The following is a 20895-nucleotide window of genomic DNA, read 5'->3' on the forward strand; positions in this document are numbered from 1 at the left end:
AAAGGGTGCCGTGTTCCTCTAATCTTCTATGTTAAAGTGTAATAATTTGCTTTTGATATATAAGGTTTCTCTACCATGCAGAAGGAGGAAACTTAAGTTTGGCTTCATCTATTCCCTGTGGTCTTGGTAAGGCATGCCCTTCGGGTGTTATATATCTATGTTGAGGGAAGTCCCTGACCAAGGGATTGCTTGAAACACTCTGAAGAGATTTACAAGTAATTTTAACATTGTACCACATATTGGAGGACATAGGACATACCTTTTTTTTTTTTTTTTTTTTGAAAGAGGATCTCACTCTTTCATCCAGGCTGGAGTGCAATGGCACCATCTCAGCTCACTGCAACCTCCGCTACCCCAAGATGATTAAAATCAGATGCCTAAAATCTGACTTTAGGCATTAGATTTTAAATGTCTGTGCTGTTGAACTGGAATTCACACTTAGGATTCAGATGTTTGGATGTTATTGCACAGCCTGTGTTGAACCTATTTTGCAAGTGGATCCATTGTTGCATGTGTGAACCATTGTTACTGCTCCTATTAACCAGTGTGACCAGATTCTGAAGAACATGGGTATGGGATGGAGCCAATTTGCCAGCACTTGCGGATGGATTACTCCTTGTTACTCTCCTGGGCAGGATCATGCAGTCGATGATAGCAGAAAAGCCAGGTAGCTGTAGGAGAGCAATGCCAGGTGGTCCAGTTCCATGCCAGGCAGGTGGAAGAAATGCTATTGGAGCACACTGGGGTACAACTCCAGGCCACACAGCATAAGGCGTGGCAGGCTAGGGAACACCAAGAGCAACAGACTTCTCCATTAGAAGGGAGGTGGCTCTTGTGAAAGAAATGTGTCTGTTTGTCTGTAAATTAATAATCAGGACAGAATGTCAGGTGTTATAATCAAAAGCTGTGTCTCAAATTAAAGAAAGGCCTTCACACAATGTAGAAAGAAGACCTTTGATACTCACTAAAACGCATTGTTAACATGGCCCCTAGAATAAAATACCTCTGCCAGCACAGTGGCTCACGCCTGTAATCCCGGCACTTTGGGAGGCCGAGGCAGGTGGATCACCTGAGGTCAGGATTTCGAGACCAGCCTGGCCAATACGGTGAAACCCCATCTCTACTAAAAGTACAAAAAAATTAGCCAGGCATGGTGGCAGGCGCCTGAAATGCTATCTACTCGGGAGGCTAAGGCAGGAGAATCGCTTGAACCTGGGAAGCAGAGGTTGCAGTGAGCCGAGATGGCATCACTGCACTCCAGACTCAGGTGAGAGAGTGAGACTCTATCTCAAAACAAAACAAAACACAACAAAACAAAAGAATAAAATGTCTATACGCTCTGAAGAGATCTAAAATTAATTTTAACATTGCACCAAATATTGGAGGACATAGGACGTATTCACCTTTTTAAAAATTTTTTTTGAGACAGGATCTCACTTGTTTGCCCAGGCTGGAGTGCAGTGGCACGATCTCAGCTCACTGCAACCTCTGCTACCCCGGCTCAAGTTATCGTTCCACCTCAGCCCCGCAAGTAGCTAAGACCAAAGATGCTCACCATCATGCCTGGCTAATGTTTGCATATTTTGTAGAGATGGGGTTTCATCATATTCCCCAGGCTGGTCTTGAGCTCCTGAGCTCAAGCGATCTGCCCACCTCAGCCTCCCAAAGTGCGGGGATTACACCATGCCTGGCCATATTCACCTTTTAACTGCATATTCCTCTCATTTTTTTTTTTAATTCCAGGGTTCTGTGATATAGTAGTTATCTAATGCTTGTCTGGATGGTTCTGTCTCAGGGTCACTCATGAGCCTGCATTTGAGCCCTGAACTGGGGATGCAGTCATTTGAACATCTGTCTGAATGCTTCTGAGATGGCTCACTTAAAACAGCTGCTGGCAGGAGGCCTCAATTCGTACCACATGAACGTCTCCAAGGGTTGCCCTAGTGTCCTCACAGCATGACATCTGGTTTTTCCCAGAACAAGTGATCCAAAGAGCCAGAAGCCACTATGTGTTTTATCACTAATCATGAAGACACACACACACACCACCACTTCTGTCATAGTTTAGAAGTGAATCATTAGGCTAGCCCACACTTAAGTGGTGGGTGGGAATTAGGTTCTATCTTTCGGAGGAAGAACTGTTGAAGAATTTGTGGACACATTTTAAAATCTCCACATATAGTATTCATCTAGAACGTCAGGAAATGTGGTGTAGTCAAGACTGGGTACAAGAATTATGATACCCAGAGCAAAATGAAAACGCAGGACCCCTCTTTAAGAGTTTCCAGACAGTGATAACAGAGCATTAATCCAAGTGTGGGTCCTCTGAGGCACTGGGCCCTGTGCTATGGCCCAGGTCCCACCCCATGAAGCCAGCTCTAGCTATAGTGGTTAAGCGCATGAGATTTGAAATTACGAGTTTGAGTCTCAGCATACAAATTTGAGTCCCACTGCATACAGATTATGTAACTCTTGGGGAAATTAATCCAGCTGAAATTCAACTTCCATTTCTCTAAAAGGGGTATGATTAATTTACCTATCACTTCGGATTCTTGTGAGCATTAAAGCAAGTCAGTATTGGCCTGGCTTATTATTGTAGGCATTTGATAACTTGTCGATATTATAATGATTACCTTTAAGGAGCTTTAGTGGTAGAGAAGAAAAAAGGACTGAACTGATAACTAGGATTGGTGATTTAGTGGATTATCATAAACTCCTTAAAGTGGGAATAGCACCTTACGCTTTCTGCAGTACTAACATCTCTTTGACTTAGCATGGATTCCTGCATTCAGGAGTTTGAAAAACATGGCCTGTAAGCTACAACAAGAATGGCTAAGAAGATGTATTTCAGAAATGGCACGTTTTCAGCATTCTAAAAGGTAGGACCAAATACGGATTTTAAGAAAATCTACATAAGAAGATCAGTATTTCATTGGTTGTTGTAATACTACGCATTTATCAGCACATTAGAAATGGTTGCCATGAACTACTTTCTATTAATAACTCGGTTGAGACTGAATATTAAATGGGAAATTTCTCATAGCAGCATTCTCTTTGGTTGGCTCAAACAACAAAAACAAAAACTATTCCTGGATGAGGCCTTCATACTGGCAAAATGACTTCATGAAACACTTTATAGCTTCAGACAGGCCTCTGCTTCCTTTCTTACGCAGCTGAGCATGACTCAGTAAAAGCCAGCAACAATCCTCTGGCGTTTATACAAACTCCTCAGCCACAGCTCAGGTGTGCCAGGGCAGGCGCTCTAGCAATCCCACTTTGAAGATTCTATTTCAAACCAGATAACTGGCCTTTTAAAAGTTGACTGTTTTCATAAGGACTTTCTTTTACTAAGCTCTTAACCAAAGCATATTGCTGGGCCAAGACGTCTTTACTCATCTGAAAAAATCCCACGCACCAGCCCATGAAGTAGAGTCCATGGAATCCAGGAAGTGTAGCACTGGGCTTTGAATTACTACTGACCTGCTGGGAGAGTTAATGTAGGTTCCAGAGGTGCCGCACCTGCCTCTTCTGAAAAGATGATATCATCAAAGACTTGAGTAAGGAAAGTAGGCAGAGGTGCGGGTTATTTATCTGGATGAGCAGACAAACAGGAAACATTAAGAAATATAGCAAGAGGTGGGTTCTTTTCACAAATGCATTAACATCAAAAAAATAAACGAGCCAACTATAAGTGTGATTAGAGGTTTTTTTTCTTAACTCTAGGCGGCGTTGTGTTCTTAGCAATAGTCTTTTTCTCAAAGAACTTTATTTATTCCCCAATCCAAAATTAGTTCCTTAATTTGAAACAGCCATAAACAAACATTACTAAAGAAATCCCTTGGGCTCTTTTCTCCCACACCCTATCCCCCCACACATGTTTTCTGCTGCTTTGTTTGTTCTCAGTTCTTTTTCCCTTTGTGCTGAACAGAAGGGCCTGCAGTGATTTGGCTTTCTGAAATTCCTTCATAAGTTTCTTGAAAGATATTTAAATTCCATTTTGACAGGAGAGAATTAAATTCACATTAATTTTCATCAATAATGAATTCAATCTAAACAAACTTCAGTAACATCAAAGTATGGATTTTAGTTCTCTACTGGTTAAAAAGGTTGCTCGCAGCTCTCTAATTCTTTTATTGGCCTACTGTAGCCTACTGCTGTTCTGGGAAGGTGAATGGAGCCTCTAATCAGAGCAGCTGTCCCAGCAACCTTGGAGAGAGATTCCCTCGCACCTCTTCCTCCACTACTTCTCTCTTCATTTTCTTCGTTTCCAATCTTTGCCAACCCCCTTTTTCCTCCGTACCTTTGTTTCATCTCCATTTCCCACTCCGTATCAATGAAGAATTCCATAGCGATTTGGCTTTCCTCTTCAAACCCATCCCAACATTATCTTCAAAAAAGGGAATGTGCTGGTGATGTCCCTGGTTGCTCTGGCCTTTCCCCTGCTCTGCTGTCTATCACAGGGGACTGCATTTTCCAGTTCCCTTGCCCTCTGGCTTCCACATAGGCTGAACCGAAGGAAGGCATAAACAGAAGAGTGGAGGGTGGGAAGACGGAGGAAGCCAGGGAATTTCACCTCCTCTCTGTCTGTTTTGATGCTGTCTCTGGCAGTGGCTGCTTCTCTATGATTTTAGCTGCTAGCCAACAGCCCCTCCCTTCAGTCTCAGTATCTGTCAGGAATGCTCCCCACTGTGCTTCTGACTTCTCCTATCTTCCAGGCTTTGGTAACACCATCTTCTCCCTGAGTTTCTCCAGCCCCAGGGGAGTTAGTGGCTTCTGACTGCTGTTATTCTTTCGGTTACCCCACTGCTTAATTCCTGGGTTCTGCTTCTTCCATCACAGGTATGACAATTTCCTGGCCAGGCATGGTGATTCATGCCTGTAACCCCAGCAAACTGGGAAGCCAAGGCGGGAGGATTGCTCAAGCCCAAGAGTTTGAGACCAACCTACTCAACAAAGCGAGACCTATCTCTAAAAAAATATAAAAGATTATCCAGGTGCAGTGGCACACATCTGTAGTCCCAGCTACTTGGGAGGCTGAGATGGAAGGATTGCTTGGGCCAAGGAGGTTGAGGCTGCAGTGGGCTGTGATTGTGCCATTGCACTCCAGCCTAGGCAACACAGTGAGACCCTGTTTCAAAACCAAACCAAACCAAACAAACCAAAAACGCCAAAAAACAAGTTCCTGTATTAAATTCCTCGTGTTTGAGACACCTAGAGTGGTTTCTGTTTTAATTGGGCCCTGACCAAAATAGGGGGTTCAAGATTACAACATCTCAGATAACAGTTCTCTAGAGCAGAATGTTGGACAGCATTACTTTATTCTATGTTCCTTGGAGTTCTTATACACATGATAAGCCACAAAAACAAACAGCTATTAAAATTCAATGCCCAAGGTAAGTTTGGGGTGAGGTAAGGTGAGAAAGACTAAGGAAGCAGATGGAGCATCGTTTCCTCTGTGCACCTGGGGCATCTGTGGTTTTCACTCTCCCAGACATGGAACAGAGGATTTTCTAACTTTGCCTTGCTGATATGGGCTTTACAGCAAGATGTTTCATGAGATTTGCAAGTCACTTTCCCTTTCATTCCCATCTGAGTGGGCACATCCTGTCTGCTTCGCACTACTGCCTCTGTACTCCAGTAATGTGTTTTTCATCATCACATGTCCAATAATTTTGAATCTCACCTGATAGCAGCATCCCCTGGCTTATAAGTGTGGGAAATATTTGCTATGGAGGAGTGATTTGTAGCACTTTGTGAGTCAAAGGCCTTTTGGGAGAATCTAAGGGATGGTCAAAATCCTTTCCGCAGAGAAAAATGCACACATACCATGATTGTGAGTGAGCCTGTGTACATCTATGTGTGTTCATGAGGTGCATACACACGCAACGACACACACTTTCCCATAAAGCTTGTCAATCCCAGATTCAGAACCCTACCCCTACCATGTATGGTCCTTGGCCATATATTCTTCTTCTATCCACATTCAGGATGCCCTAGGTAGTGCCTATTATGTAACTATAGTTTTATAAATAACTTAATTTCTTCCAGTTTACCTCCTTTTAAGTGATGAATTAAACTTCAAAACATGGAGTCTGTCAGACACTATTTTTGTGTCAGATACTTTGGACTCACCCTAAGGAAGATAGTTCCATGTTTTACTTGTGTAAAAAGATGTCTCTATAGTGACTTTAAAGGATTCTGTATGTGAAACTGTAATTTCCTCCTGCTGTTTAAAGATATTCCTCTTTCTTATTGGCACCACATGAGATAAAGTTCGGTGACTGGGGCAGAGATTTATGAAGTGTTATTGTTGAATATATGTGTATGTTGCTTTCCTGTGGTGAAAGACCCGTAACCCAAGACTTCCATTTTGGGATTGATTTGGGGCCTAGTGTAACACGTACGCTGTAATAAGTCACGGCAGATGCTGTCGATTTACTTCCTGCTGTCCCATGTGGGTTCCAGGGTGGATAATTTTGCTCATTCTTTTGGCCTTTGCTGTGGCTTGTCAAAAACTAGACTCATGTTCATAACTCTGAGAAGTGCTCAGCTGTGAAATAAGTACTGAAAAGATGAAAAGCAATTGATCCTGAGTCATTGTGATCATTCAATCCTATGTAAGCAAGAAATAAGTATTTAAAGTGTCCCAATAAATCTTCTCTTTGAGCTTAAGCATTTAGAAATGTAGAATACTTATAGATTGACTTGTGAAGGAAGATTAGGAAAAACATATGTATTGGCTCTGAAATAGAGATAGAAGTTATTATGAAACATTAGTGATAAGTTGAGTGGGGTCAGCCTAGTGCATCTGTTTCTGCAGAAGTGGGAATTCTTTAGCATCAAAGTATGAGAGTGTATAGCAGAAGTACAGGAGATATCAATTCAATCACTGTCTAGAAATAAAATATCTGCTTTATTTAAACATCATAGCGACTTGCTATATTTTTGCTTTTTGCAACTATTACACAAAAATTATTGGGGTTTGCTATAAGAAGATGGGGTAATCTTTCAAAGTGCGTGATAACAGCTATGAAGGAGCCATGAAAGAAGATACTGGAAACACTCGGTATTCACTCATTCGTGCACGCATGCATACAGGCATGCATACAAGCATTATTGAGTTCCCACTATATCCCAGGACTTATGTTAAACACAGCATTGGAAAATAAATAGACATGATTCTGCCCTTAAGTTTGTCTCAGTGTAGTGAAAGAGACTGATAATTGAATAGGCAGTTTGATCATGGTGTTATATACTCCATGATAGAGGCAACAGAATTTTATTGGAGCACTGAATAAGTGCTCTTTTCTTGTTTGGGGGATCAGGAGACCTTTTCAGAGGAGGTAGCGTTTTCCGTCTCAACTAAAAATACACACACACACACACAAATTAGCTGGGCATGGCGGTACACTCCTGTAATCCCGGTTACTCAGGAGGCTGAGACAGGAGAATCGCATGAACCCCAGAGGCAGAGGTTGCAGTGAGCCGAGATCATGCCACTGCATTCCAGCCTGGGTGACAGAGCGAGACTCCGTCTCAAAAGAAAAAGAAAAAGAAAAAGAAGGCAGTAGGATGCCACGTGTCAGAGGAGTCAAATGCTACGAGGACCCAAAACTCCCTTTAAGATGTGGCAACTGGTGGGGCACGGTGGCTCACACCTGTAATCCCAGCAGTTTGGGAGGCTGAGGTGGGAGGATCACTTGAGCCCAGGAGTTTGAGACCAGGCTGGGCATAGGGAGACCCCCTCCCTAAAAAAATAAAATTAGCCACCAGGTATGGTGGCATGCGCCTGTGGTCCCAGCTACTTGGGAAGCTGAGGCAGGAGGATAACTTGATTCTGGGGTTGCACCACTGCCCTCCATCCTTGGTGACAGAGTGAGACCTCATCAAGAAAAAAAGAAAAAAGAAAAAGATGTGGCAATTGACAGGGCACTGCAGACCTTGGCAAGATCAGTTTTAATGTACTCATAAGAGCAAAGGACTGGAGTGTGAAAGGGAAGTGAGAAAGTAGACAGAAACCCTATACTAAACTTTAAAAAACTTGACTGGTGGGTAGAGAGCTGTTAAGATCCAGGCTTCTTTTTCAATAAACATACAAATTTCACTTTGTCACCTCGAAATTCTGATCAGATAGAGCCCCCTTCTCTCAGAAGATCACAGCTTAAATTTCTGGATACTTCCACCTACCAAACTGATTTCTTAAAACTCTGCTTATTTATATTATAAAAGCAATCTTTTTTTCAAAAATATACTTATCATATAGTATATTATAAAACATCATCCAATACTTGAGACTTTGATATGCCCTCCACACACTAAGGTTACTAATGAAGATAGAGTTCACCTGGACATCTCAGTGATAGGGGTAGGAGGGGGTATAATCTTTAAGTTCCAGAATTTATTTCAAAAGCAAAAAGTTATGGATAAACTATTGAACAGAAACCAGGTAGAACTATGTTGGTTGCAATAGCAACTAGGTTAGGAAACAGCTAGTTTGGAGTTTGAAGATTTCATATGTATTAGTTTGAGCTGCTATAATGAAAATACCATAGGTGGGATGACTTAGACAATGTTTATTTCTCATGGTTTTGGAGACTGGGAAGTCCAAGATTAAGTCATTGACAGATCTGGTGACCAGTGAGGGCTTGCCTCCTGGTTGGTAGGCAGCCACCTTCTTGCTGTATCCTCACATGGCTGAGAGAGTGAACACTGGTCTTTCTCTTCTTATAAGGAAACTACTCCCATATTGGGGGTTCTACCTAATCGCCTCCCAAAATCCTACCTTCTAATACCATCCCATTGGGGGTTAGTGTTTCAACATATGAATTTTGAGAGGACATAAACATGCAGTCCATAATACCATATATAAGTCATCACATATATGTATTGGGCCAGCCATTTTTGAAGGCTCTAGCAGATACATGTACCACCCCCTCCCCCATCTCTATCAGCTCTACCTAAAATCTTGACTTTATTCTTTCTTTTGCATTAAGGTAAGCTCATCAAACTGGCCCAAGGATCTTGGATGCATCACCCTTGGCAGATTGTGTTTCTTCTTTGAAATTCTTCTTTAAAGTGGCCCTCATTGCCAACCACCAAGCCTGCAATGGGGAGATTTCCCCCAGCACTCCTACCCATGCCTCCCACCCTGTCTACTACCTTGGACACATGACATTACGATATGGAAAGAAGAATCTCTTCTGGAAAAGAGTGCAATAAAGAAACCCAAGGACCCTGTACTCAAAGTAAATGTTCTCCATGGGTGATTAGTATAAACCCTCATTCAGCATGATTTGCTTATCAGATTTGCCAGTCTCTAACATGACCTAATGAGAAAGATCACCAAGTACTGAAATGTTCTGATGGAAGAGTATTGGAAAAACCACTCAAGCAACATTTATCTATTTATGTTTTCAGTTGGGCCAATTCAGAAAAACAACAAAAATTTGCAGGCCACATATTTTGTCCAAGATGAAAATAGCTTTATTATTTTTTCCTGATTATAAAAATAATACATATTTATTATTACAAAACTTGAAAGTTATTTGTATGAAAAGAAGTAAATATAGCTTGAAATCTGAAAGTCCATAGTGGGCCACAGTTTAAAAGGCAATTCAAGTAGTTTCTTTAATATTTTACTTGACTGGCTAGAAAAATGTTGAGGAGTGACTTTTAGCCACTAAATTTTTGAATATTTGAAATTCGATATTTAAATGTCTGGAAAAGAGGAACATAAAAGCTGTTTTCTAATCTTTTACTCAGAATTGAAATCCTGGATTGTGCTGTAGCCCTTGAGCCCCAGGTTGCACATTACTGATTTAAAAACACTTGGAACAACACAGAAGGGGTCAAGGGGGCTGGTGAGGCCTGGGGGAGCCTGGAAACAGCATCAGGGCCCTTGCTGCCTTGGGACTGGAGGGACGTTACAAAGGAAGAGGCAGTATATCCGAGGAGACAAAGACCTGAAGCTAGACCCTATCTTCTAGGAGGTCAAAGACCCTCACCATCATGTTTACCATCCTGTTGTAGTGACAGGGCTAGCACAGGATTAAATAGATACTCAGTAAATACTTCTTGATGTAGGACAAATTTCATCTACTTCATTCTGTGGCCCTGGGGTAGTGGTGCCTGATCACAAGTCACTAGAATGGAAGGAGTCCTCAGGGATGAGACTGTTATATGTCTGATAATCTAGAACGATTATAACACCCATCAAAGTTACCCAGTGGGACTAAAAGTACCAAGGAGCTTATGTACCAAAAATAAAGAGCTTCTTCTTCCCCTGCCCAGGGTAAACCTTCAGGGTGATAGCTGCTTTTGACTGATAAAGATTTATAAAGCAAACTATAAAATTATAAAACATGATTTTCAATTTAATGCAACTGTGGACTTGAAGAAACATGCAGGTCTCTGAAGGAACCCCTCAGAGAGTAGACAAGAGTTCTGAGGAGACTAGGAACGAAGGACTTTTTGAAGCAATTTATAGACCCAATGCCCCTGAGGGGAAAATGTTTGGGGCCCATGAGCTGTGTCAAGATTATCTCAGGTCCAGACTCAAGATCTATGGGAACTTTGTAGCATTCCCAGTCACTGAGAGGGGTTTTGGGGGCAGATGAGGTTGGGGCCTGGCAAGAGGGCCCCTAAGAGTGTAAGACAAGCTTCTGCTCCCTGCTCTTACTCATATTGGCACGAATGGGTTTCAGGGAAAATACCCATAGTGTAGCATGTGTCTAATGGGAAGGATTATGCAGGTATCTTTATTTAGTAAAGGCCATGCTTGTCCTGGGGAGGTGGGTTGCTTGTCAACACCCTGACCTCCACGGTCTGATTCTTCCTCTGCATGAGATGGGCTGTGCTTTTGGTGCTACTCTCTATAAAGTTTTTCCAGTTTTATTCAAAGCTTAAGAAAGCATTCCTACAAATCCATCAGCAAGAACTGCTTTTGTCCTACCTTGCGCTCTGGAAAGTCTTTAACGAGAATCTGAAATTCTTGGCTGAGATTATAGGCTAACTGGATTTACCTAACATAATAACTCATGAAATTAGTTCATCAGTCTAACACTATTGAGCACTTTCTATGTTCCGAGGCTCTGAGGACACAATAGTGAACCAAACTCCACCTTCATGGAGCTTCTCATATTGTACAGATGTCAATGCAGCTGAAATAATGGGCAATTAACCTTTTGCTCATATTTCTAATTTAAATTTTGGTTTACTCCGTCAATGGCCCCTAAACCTAGAGTTATGCCATTTTGGTTGTTAATACAATAGGATATTTTTGAGTTATACACAATTACCTTTCTCTATCAGCATTTTCATATGCTACCACCTGTGATGAACGTATGTGCCAGATCAAATATATGGATTTAGTTTTAGGGACTGAAGCAGAAACAGACTATTACATCATATATTTGCCAAATTACTTTTCATTTGGTATAGGCGGCCAGTATTTTTTTTCCTTTGCCATAATATTTGCTTTTCCTTGCAGTACTCCTAGGGTCTCCCCAGCAACGAGATGACAGCTCCCAAGTTATCATTAGAAAAATGAAAATGATTTTTTAAAAAGATTGGGGAAAAGTATAGCCATTTTTCAGATTGATTTATTGTTTCACAGCTAGGTTTTGCCATCATAGTCCTAACTGGCTGTAGCATGAGAAGAAATAAAAGAGACAATTATTTTACTAGTTGAAATGACAGAATGCTAAATCATAAAATGTCAGGGGAAAAAATTTAGGCAATTTAAATTTCCTGGCAATGGGTCTATAATTTATTTGAGGCTCAGAGTACTCTGAGCTGTGGAGAAATGCATTTTGTGGAGAAAAAAATTATACTTTTTCACTGCCTGATTTTAGTGCTCAAATTACATTTTTTTTTTTTAAAAAATAAAGAATTGTTCTTGATTTTCAAATAGTCTAGTACAGTACCTACAAGGGAGCCTATTTGTGAGCTTTTCAAATTCCTCCTTTTATCCTCAAATAGCTTTAATAAATTTTCTCCCTGCCTGGGATAAGTTCCATCGGTCTTTTTACCTTCAAATATTCTTGATGTCATTTATCTATAGTTTGTTAAATACTTAGAATAAGAGTTGTGATTTTACCGCTGAGTCTTGGAGGCTGACAATGCTATAGAAACTTTTTTTTTTGGTAATAGTTAATCTTAATTTCAAATAATACTTTAAACATGAAGCTCTTATTTTTAAAGCACTCTTTAAATATATTTTAAAAGATTTTCTTTTGTATGAAGCTATTTAAGAAATAGCTAACTCAGTGCTTACTGCATTTAGAGGACTATCCTAAACTAAGAGACATATACTAAAGAAATAATACAGTACACTTGACCCTTGAACAACTTGGGAATTAGGGATGCTGACCCTCCATGCAGTCAAAAATTCACGTATAACTTAAACTTAACTACTAATAGCCTACTGTTGACATATTAGCCTTATTGATAACGTAAATGGTCTATTAACACATATTTTATATTGTATCATATATTGTATTCTTACAAAAAAAAGTAAGTTAGAGAAAAAGGAAATGTTATTAAGAAAATCATAAGAAAGAGAAAATAGATTTGCTATTCATTAAGTGGAAAGTCTTCATCCTCATCCTCTTCACGTTGAGCAGGCTGAGGAGGAGGAAAAGGAGGAGTGGGTCTTGTTGTCTCAGGGGTGGCAGAAGAGGAAGAGCTGGAAGAGGTGGAAAGGAGGCAGGAGAGGAAGCCACACTCAGTGTAAGTTGCCTGCCTCAGCTTCATCATCTCTAAAATGGGATTATGATATAACCTACCTCGTTGGGCTGCTGTGCGGCTTCAAAGAGTTAACACATATGTAGAGCATTTAGAATATTTCCTAGGACAGTCAGCTCTCTAAGACTGATCTTACCTCAGTCCTGGTGTTTTCAAACTGATTGACTAGTTTTATCTAGAGGCCTACTATCTAGTTGGAGAAGTCAAACATCCAGAAGAGGATACATAAAGAGATTTCATGACCTGGGGCAAATTAATAGGTACTGAGAGGATGTGGCATTCAGATGCTACCATAGTAAAGAAAGAAGAATCTAATTCAAGATGATGGTTAGGAATAGGCGAAAACTGAATTTAGTTTGAAAGGATAAGTAATGGCTGGGAATAGTGACCCACACCTGTGATCCTAGTGCTTTGGGAGGGCGAGGCAGGAGGATCACTTGAGGCCAGGGGCTCAAGGCCAGCCTGGGCAACAATAGTGGGACTCCCATCTCTACAAAAAAATACAAATAAATTAGTCGGGTATGGTAACATGCACCTGTAGTCCTGGCTGCTGGGAAGGCTGAGGCAGGAGGATTGTGGAGAGGATTGTTTGAGTTCAAGGTTACAGTGAGCTATGATTGTGCCACTGCACTCCAGCCTGGGTGACAGAACGAGATCCTGTCTTTATTTTATTTTATTTTTTTAAAAAAATATATGTAAAGCAGGTGAAAACTGTTTGGGTGGGTATGTGAGAGAGAAAATACGGCAAAAACAAAGACTGAGAATTTTAAAGACAGAGAGTCTTTAACACATGATGTAAAATAACTAAGGACAGACAGTATGAATCTCTGGCCAAAACTGTAAACTTAGTAGAACAAAGACAGAGCCAGTGAGAAAATCTAAAAGTATGACTTCCAGTCCACTTTTATGTTTGCTACATCAAAATGAGGCAGAGGCAGGTCATATGGTTCTTTTGTCAGTCTTCTTCTCAATGTTGAACTCCTTTTAATTTTCTTGAAAGGGCTCAAGTAAAAGCAACTAAGAAAAAATAAGTCTTACATGCCTAGTGGTAATTCTCTTCCTGGGACACACTGAGATATGCTTTTAATTCTACATTTTCCACAAGGATGGCAAGATTTCAATTGAATGAATTTAAATTGTTGCATGTTTCCATTGAGGCAAAGCACACTTCTTGTATTCTTTTACTGCATTCATATAATTTGATAATTTATGTTTTTCACCCTAAATCTCAATAACAGTTTTCTACTTTTTCTTTCTTTCTGTTTCCTCCAAATAGATTGAGGAGAAAGTAAAAAATGCCTTAAAAAAGCAGATTAAAGTTATTCTCACAATTGTCAAGAATAGGTAACAGGCTGGGCTCAGTGGCTCACACCTGTAATCCCAGCATTTTGGGAGGCCGTGGCAGGTGGATCACAAGGTCAGGAGTTCGAGACCAGCCTGGCTAATATGGTGAAACCCCATCTCTACTAAACATACACAAATTAGCTTCTTCAGAAGCTTGGGTTTTGAGATTTATGAAAACTAGGTAAACAGTATTTTTAAAAGAGAGGCATGGTTTTTCTCTAGAAATATTTTTAGCTAACAACTTGGTTCATTTTCTTAGTGTTTATTAGGATGTGTTCTACAGTTTCTATTATTTTCTTTTTAGAACTTGCTAAAAACAGAGAGAAAGTCTTAATTGTCCCCACTATGCTAGGTCCCTCTAGAGTCAGAACTGTTCTGACATAATTCTGTCCTATCCCTTTCTTGAGTCAGGAGTTTCAAAACTTTCGTTCTGGCAGCTAGCTCTTTCAATAGACCTACTCAGCACATAGTTGTCTCAAACCTACTTTTTCTAAAATCTGGCCACATCCCAAGATCAAAAGTTTATAGAATTTCCCCACTCTTCAATTTGTTTACATTTTATATTCATGAACCTGCCATCTGCATTTCCGCTATTTTTGAAAAGCTGAACTGGACAGTAGAGGTCAGAAGTTCCATGAACTGTCAAACTGCTATAAGCAGTCACTTCAGAACCTAAACTCAGACAAGCAAAATGGAGAAGTGAGTCTAACACACATCACCAGGTAGCAGGTTCATATGTTGTCTGTTGTGAAGGCTGGGATCTCCAGGGTTTTCATCATGCTAGGTTATCAAGGTCTGAGGTAGTGTGCTTGATAGTTTGTGGTGAAGACTATAGAGTCAGATTTTCTAGGTTCAAATTCCAGCTCTGTCACTGTTCTAGGTGTCTATCGCTATGCAACCACCACCTAGATGACAATCTTTTATTATTATCACTTACGTTCCCAGGGCCTGACTTGGCTCAGCTAGGTTTTCTCTCTAGGTCTCTCAGGCACCGTGGTCAGTCAGAGTTCTTTCAAAAGCTCGCCAACTCACATGCCTGGTATAAGTTGTACTGGCAGTAGACTGGGTCCTCGGCTGGCACCATCAGCCCAAACACCTACACATGGGCTTCCCTGTGGCTTGAGCTTCCTCACAATATGGCAGCTGGGTTCCAAAGGTGAGTGTCCCAAGGGAGAGCCAGGTGAAAACTTTGTCTCCTTTTATGACCTAGGTTTGGAAGTCACATAGCATCACATCTGCTGTATTCTATTTGTTACAATCAAATCACTAAGTCCAGACCATATTCAAAAGGAGGGCAATTAATATCCACTCTCTAATGGGAGTCTTCAAACCACCATAGCCATGTATTCCCTGAAGACCTCTCTGTCCTTGGCTTTGCTGGTCTGTAAAACAAGGATAATGAGAGAAACTTACCTCACAAAGTTTTTGTGAGGATTAAACAAAGAACAGTCCCTGGTACCCAGTATGTGTTAGTTTAGGACATTATCGCACCACCTGTACATCTGAAGTGATGCTGATGGTGACATCTAATGACGGGGCAGTTCCCAGCAGATACAGTCTGTGAAGGTCCCACCTTTCCAAACTCTACCAGTGGCATTTAACAAATCCCAGCGCCTGTGGTTCTCATGCCAGTGGGAACAGTTACTATATATGGTCTGAATTCTTTAGTTCACCTCACTTTAGTGACAGTTTCCAGATACAGGTCAGTCCATTTAAAACTGTCCCATTTATGGCAATTTATTTCATTACAGGATAAAGTAGTTAGAACCATGAGTAATAATTACTGTGTCTACAGTGCTTTTAACACCTCACTCAAGTAATCCTCACCTCACCCAGTGAGTAAGTTTGAATGCGCACCCTTCCCTGTGCGGAGATGAAGAAACCAGGACCTGGGTCAAGAGGATTGTTCTAAATTCTCCAATGAGGCAATAGGGCTTGAGTGAGGGGTGTGTGTGTGGGGTGTCCCGATTCTGTGGCCCCTACATGCCTGTATAATATACCCCATCACTGATCATTACTCAGGGCCAGTTAATACACTCTATTCAAATATGTATGGATATTTCAAATTTCTTTTAAACTATCTCTCATTTATCTATAACAAAGAATTGGCCAGTAGCTATTACCCACAAAGTGAGATCAAGTAATTTAAAAGATACTAAAAGCCTTGTAAATGAAGAAACACCACACCACTCAGTATTCTTTTTTCTTTTTCTGTGAAATTAATATTTTCTGATATTCTTGGCATCCAAACATTTTCATCTTGGGGAGGAGGAAAAATTGAGACTTACTTCCACTCTTTGCCGGAATGTGCCCCCAGGCTGGCTTCGAGTTGTCAAACGTTGTATTTCTCATTTTATGTCAATAAGTCTGGAAGAAAAAAGGTAGAAAGACTGCCTTCCGTGGGGGGCGCGACGGTCGCCCTTCCTTCCCTCAAGCCTCGTCCCATCCAGGCTCACCCCCTGTGCAGAGGGTCGGGCCGCAAACCCGCAAGGCGCGGAGGCCGCCACGACGCTCACCGGGGGGCGCTGTGAAGCCGGCACCGGGCGGCCGGAGGTGAGTCGGCTCGGAGGCGGTGGCTCCTGTTCCTGCCCGCGCGCCGAGGGGCGAATCCCAGGCAGCGAGGTCGTCGCCCCCGCCCCTCGGCCGGCCCCTCCGCCAGCGGGCTAGAGGGGAGTGGCCGGGCTCCTCCCGCGGCCGCTGAGCACTCCGCAGCCGGGTGCGCACGGGAGTCTCAACCGCGGCGCGTGGAGGCAGTGCCTGAGCGCGGGGCGCGCAGTCGGCCAGCAGCCGCGGGACAGCCTTGGCCGAACAGCCGCGTCGGGAGCCCCGCAGCCCAGGGCAGGGCCCGCGTCCCGGAGCGCCACCGGAGAGCGAGGACGACGTGGAGGCGGAGTGGCGCCCGGTGAGGTAGCGCCAAGCAAGGTAGCGCGAGCGCTTTCTCTCTCCCCTGCCCTTCTCTCTGCGTCCGGCCGCGGCCCCCGAGGCGCACGCCCCGCGCCTTTGTGCCCGCGGTCCCTGGCCCGGTCCCCCCCTGCGGGCGGGGGTCAGCGGGTTCTGCCGCTGTCTCGGGGGAGGCGGCGCTGCGGCGGGAACCGCGCACGCTGTAGGTCGCAGAGGGTGGTCGTGGCTCTGCAGTGGCTTCGGGGGTGGCGGGAGGGAAGAAGGGCTTGTAAACTAAGTTGCTCGCTCTTTGCCACATGCCTCTCGTACCTGTGGGGAGAGTCGAATCTCGGCTATCCTCGTGTTCACCCACAGCCCCTCCATCCCTGTGGCCCACAGCTGTTTCCTGGCTTCCTGGAAAGACACGGTGTGGCTTCCTCCGGGCAGGAAAGCGGAGGGAGAACAATGGGGCGTCCTGGGGAGTGGGGTTCAGGTGCGGTGTGCCCCGGCGGCGGCGGGGGAGGAGGGGCCCGGGACGCTGTGGGCCTCCCTGCGCGTGCAGCTGCGCTCGCCTCCTTTGTTCCGCCGCAGCGGAGGGGGTTGCCCTGGGTCTCGTTTCCTGCCCGGGATGGGATTGATTCACGGTCCCAGAGAGGGAAGGAGAAGGGGGCGGGGCTGGAATGGAAAGCAGATTAGAGACGGGAGCCATGAAGGGTGCTGGGACCGGGAAGAGACTTGGGGAGAGGGTTGGGAGAGGGTGATGAGAGCGCGCTGGAGAGGTAATTGCAAACACACAACATTTTGTTCAAGGGCCCTGTGAGTTTCTGGAGCTTATTTGTAGCGCTTTGTTCAGGCTTCGGCCCAACGTTTGTTGCTGCAACAAGTTGTGTGCTTCTTGAGTTTCTAGGCGCTCCCAATGTTAGATTGCTCAAAGCAACTCTTGTTAATTACAGTGAAAGAAGCCCCCCCCCCCCCTTTTTTTGAGAATTGAAAAAATTTTGCTATGAACTATTATGGTGTGTATGTGTGTGCCTCTGGGTCTGTGTGTGTAGCTAGTGGATATTGGCTGGAATGGGTAGGACACAAATTTTATAGAATCAATTTTGATATAATTTTTTTAATAGTATAATATAGTACAACAGTTTTCTAGGACTATTTGAGGGCAGAAACCACCAGAAAATTAGACATTGCTATAAATGAATCAGACTATGTAACACAATTGAAAAACACTTTTACAGTCTGTCCCAGAAAACACACCACACGCACCAGCGTTTGGGGTTTGAACTGAGGAGCCCTGGCATTCAAGTGTTCTGTGCTTTCACTCTCTGTGTGAGGATCATTTAGAGGTGGTAGAATTAAACGTAATATGTCAGACATTTGTTAAGCGACCCTTTCCTGGATTGGAATCGAGAATCCCCAAAGGATTGGCTGACGTGGGGAGGAAGCTATGGGGGATTGAATGATGTGTGTTTTTTGAATGGGATATTCCAAGCAAAACTGTTTTGGGAGGAGGCTGACATTTCCAGGCATTCATGGTTTGTACCTATGGGACACTGGTGGAAGGATTCCCAAAGTCGGACTGAAGGTTAGAATTACTGTGGTGATAATTTAGGAGACATTCTGTTGTAGTAGTCTGGCTGCAGACAGGATTGGGAAGTGGCCCAGAGCTGCCTCTTTGACAAGCTGAGGGTCCGCCATTAAATCACCCCTTTGGCCATTTATTTTGAGATGAACCGAGTTTGAAAGCCTCTTAACCTAAGAAGGCGAATTAGGAGCTTGCTGTGGGGGGAAAAAATGTCTCCTGCCCACTAAATGGTAATGGGAAAGAGCTGTGTAAGCTACTGCTGAGGGTTTGTCTTTTTCGTGGGGGATGTGGTCAAATTTTCAGGCCAGGCTGAAAAGCACTGGGACTTGTCCTCAGGAGCCATTATGATGTGAAGTTGAAGTGGGATGGTGTCCAACCGTCAAGCTGTTTGTCATTAGAACTAACACACTGCCTGGCAAAACGTTGTGCTGGGGCAGCTAACAGAGGGAGACTTGTTTTGTTGTTGTCTTACCATTTTGGACTTTTCACTTATGCTGTGAATTGTTTCATAAAATACAACACAATTGAATTCCTCTCAAGTACTCATTGTTCTATACATTAACAAAATGTAAAGCATCTGAACACTGCCACTACTGGAGATGCGGACAGACAGCAGAATCCTAAGTGGCTGGTCTCTGGTCTCTGGCCTCTGGCCATTCTGGTGGATGCCTGATTGTGTGATAAGGCTGGCAACAGGCTGTACCCCCTTCCCAGGATGAATCATCACTTTGTCAAGCCTGGAGTTAAAGACTAACTTTCCCTGATCGCTGCACAGTTATGCAAAGCAAGGAGGAACGTCTGACATCATGGGGAAGAAGAGGGAGTGAGGTGGGTGGGTGGTGTTTGGCTAAGAAGAGATCCCCAGCATGTAGCATCCATGTTTTTAGCATTTGTCCTCCTTTGGGTAAGATTGTCGTCTCATCTATCTCCCTTCTACTGTTTTCAATAGGTGAACATTTGGATTTCTTGTTTTGTTTTGTTTTGAGACGGAGTCGCGCTCTGTCGCCCAGGCTGGAGTGCAGTGGCGCAATCTCAGCCCACTGCAAGCTCCGCCTCCCGGGTTCATGCCATTCTCCTGCCTCAGCCTTCCAAGTAACTGGGACTACAGGCGCCCGCCACCACGCCCGGCTAATTTTTTGTATTTTTAGTAGAGACGGGGTTTCACTGTGTTAGCCAGGATGGTCTTGATCTCCTGACCTTGTGATCTGCCCTCCTCGGCCTCCCAAAGTGCTGGGATTACAGGCGTGAGCCACTGCGCCTGGCCGAACATTTGAATTTTAATTAGCCTAACAATAATTAGAGCTATCATTTAATATGTGTTCATTATGTGCCAAGAATTTTACATACATTTACTATATTCATCATCACAACAACTTGATAAAGTGGGTGTTATCTCCATTTTCCAGTGGAAACTGAGGCCTGGAGGAGTTAAGTAACTTGCCCCTTACACCGTACAGAAGCTCCTAGATTTACAATGGGGTTATATCCTGATAAACCCATCATAAGTTGAAAATATTGTAAGTTGAAAATTCATTTAATACACCTAATGTACCGAACCTTTAATGTGTCCGGAACAGTTACATTAGCCTACAGGTGGGCAAAGTCATCTGGTAACACGGTCCACTGTAAAGTATTGGTTGTTCATCCTTGTGGCTGTGTGGCTGACTGGGAGCTGCGGCTCACTGCCACTGCCCAGCATTGCGATAGTGTATCATACTGCATATGGCTAGCCCCAGAAAACATCGCAATTCAAAATTCTAAGTACGATTTCCACTGAATGCCTATCATTTTTGCACCGGTGTAGAGTCAAAAAATCCTAAGTTGAACCATTTTAAATTGAAGACCATCTGTGCTTGTGTAGCTAACTAGAAAGTGGTGGAAGTGCAATTTGGAATTCCAAAGTCCATACTCTTTAGGTATATACTGTATGCTATGATATGTGTTAATAATAGGAATAACAAGTTTGATTATCTAGTTGATTAGCCCTTGGCAGATTTCAAATTACTTTCACATCTATTATTGATTCTTCCAAAAACCACTGTGAGATAGGTTTGGAAGGCCAGGTTAGGACGTTACAACTCTTAGAACAGTATTGCTAAAGAGCTGTATGTTATGGCCTGTGTGAATAAGCTGTAAGTGAATGAAACTTTATTTTTAAAAAGTTAGGCTGCCAACATTTAAAAATAAGTTCTTTTTTCCAAACATTAAACGTGGTAGCACACAGTAGATCTTATATTGCATTCAAGGCTTTTATGTTTATTGAAATCCATTTTAAGCCCTTTTTATCTTACAGCCTTTAATAGAACATTGCACTTTGCTTCTTAACTGAGACCCAATGCCAG

The 20895-nt window shown here is 42.9% G+C and overlaps 1 protein-coding gene and 2 long non-coding RNA genes across 11 annotated transcripts in view; 2 read left to right on the forward strand and 1 right to left on the reverse strand.

Moving 5' to 3' along the window:
• LOC103876393 overlaps window positions 1-16653 on the reverse strand; it is a 51804-nt gene extending 35151 nt beyond the window's left edge. Inside the window, exons 1-3 of one of the 4 annotated variants that reach the window (XR_002516426.1) lie at window positions 16545-16653; window positions 16377-16455; window positions 3481-3591 (exon numbers count right to left, since the gene is read on the reverse strand). This is a non-coding gene — a long non-coding RNA (uncharacterized LOC103876393). Of the gene's footprint in view, window positions 1-3480; window positions 3592-4300; window positions 4926-16376 lie in introns of those variants that run through there. The other 3 variants (XR_001893484.3, XR_002516427.1, XR_002516425.1) reach the window with 3 other exon arrangements.
• On the forward strand, window positions 39-9233 carry LOC103876392. The gene is made up of 3 exons (XR_635612.4): window positions 39-126; window positions 2774-2879; window positions 8994-9233. It is a non-coding gene; the product is annotated as an uncharacterized LOC103876392 (long non-coding RNA).
• A 125-nt stretch (window positions 16654-16778) lies between the features above and the next one.
• The window catches only part of MYO1B (myosin IB), a 181348-nt gene continuing 177231 nt past the window's right edge, over window positions 16779-20895 (forward strand). For 3 of the 6 annotated variants that reach the window (XM_021924386.2, XM_021924385.2, XM_003907740.5), the window contains exon 1: window positions 16794-17010. The gene's annotated coding sequence lies outside the window, so the exon portion shown is untranslated. Of the gene's footprint in view, window positions 17011-20895 lie in introns of all 6 variants that reach the window. The other 3 variants (XM_003907741.5, XM_009182647.3, XM_009182648.4) reach the window with 3 other exon arrangements.

This window comes from Papio anubis, chromosome 10, assembly GCF_008728515.1.
Source record: "Papio anubis isolate 15944 chromosome 10, Panubis1.0, whole genome shotgun sequence".
Lineage (NCBI taxonomy): Eukaryota > Metazoa > Chordata > Mammalia > Primates > Cercopithecidae > Papio > Papio anubis.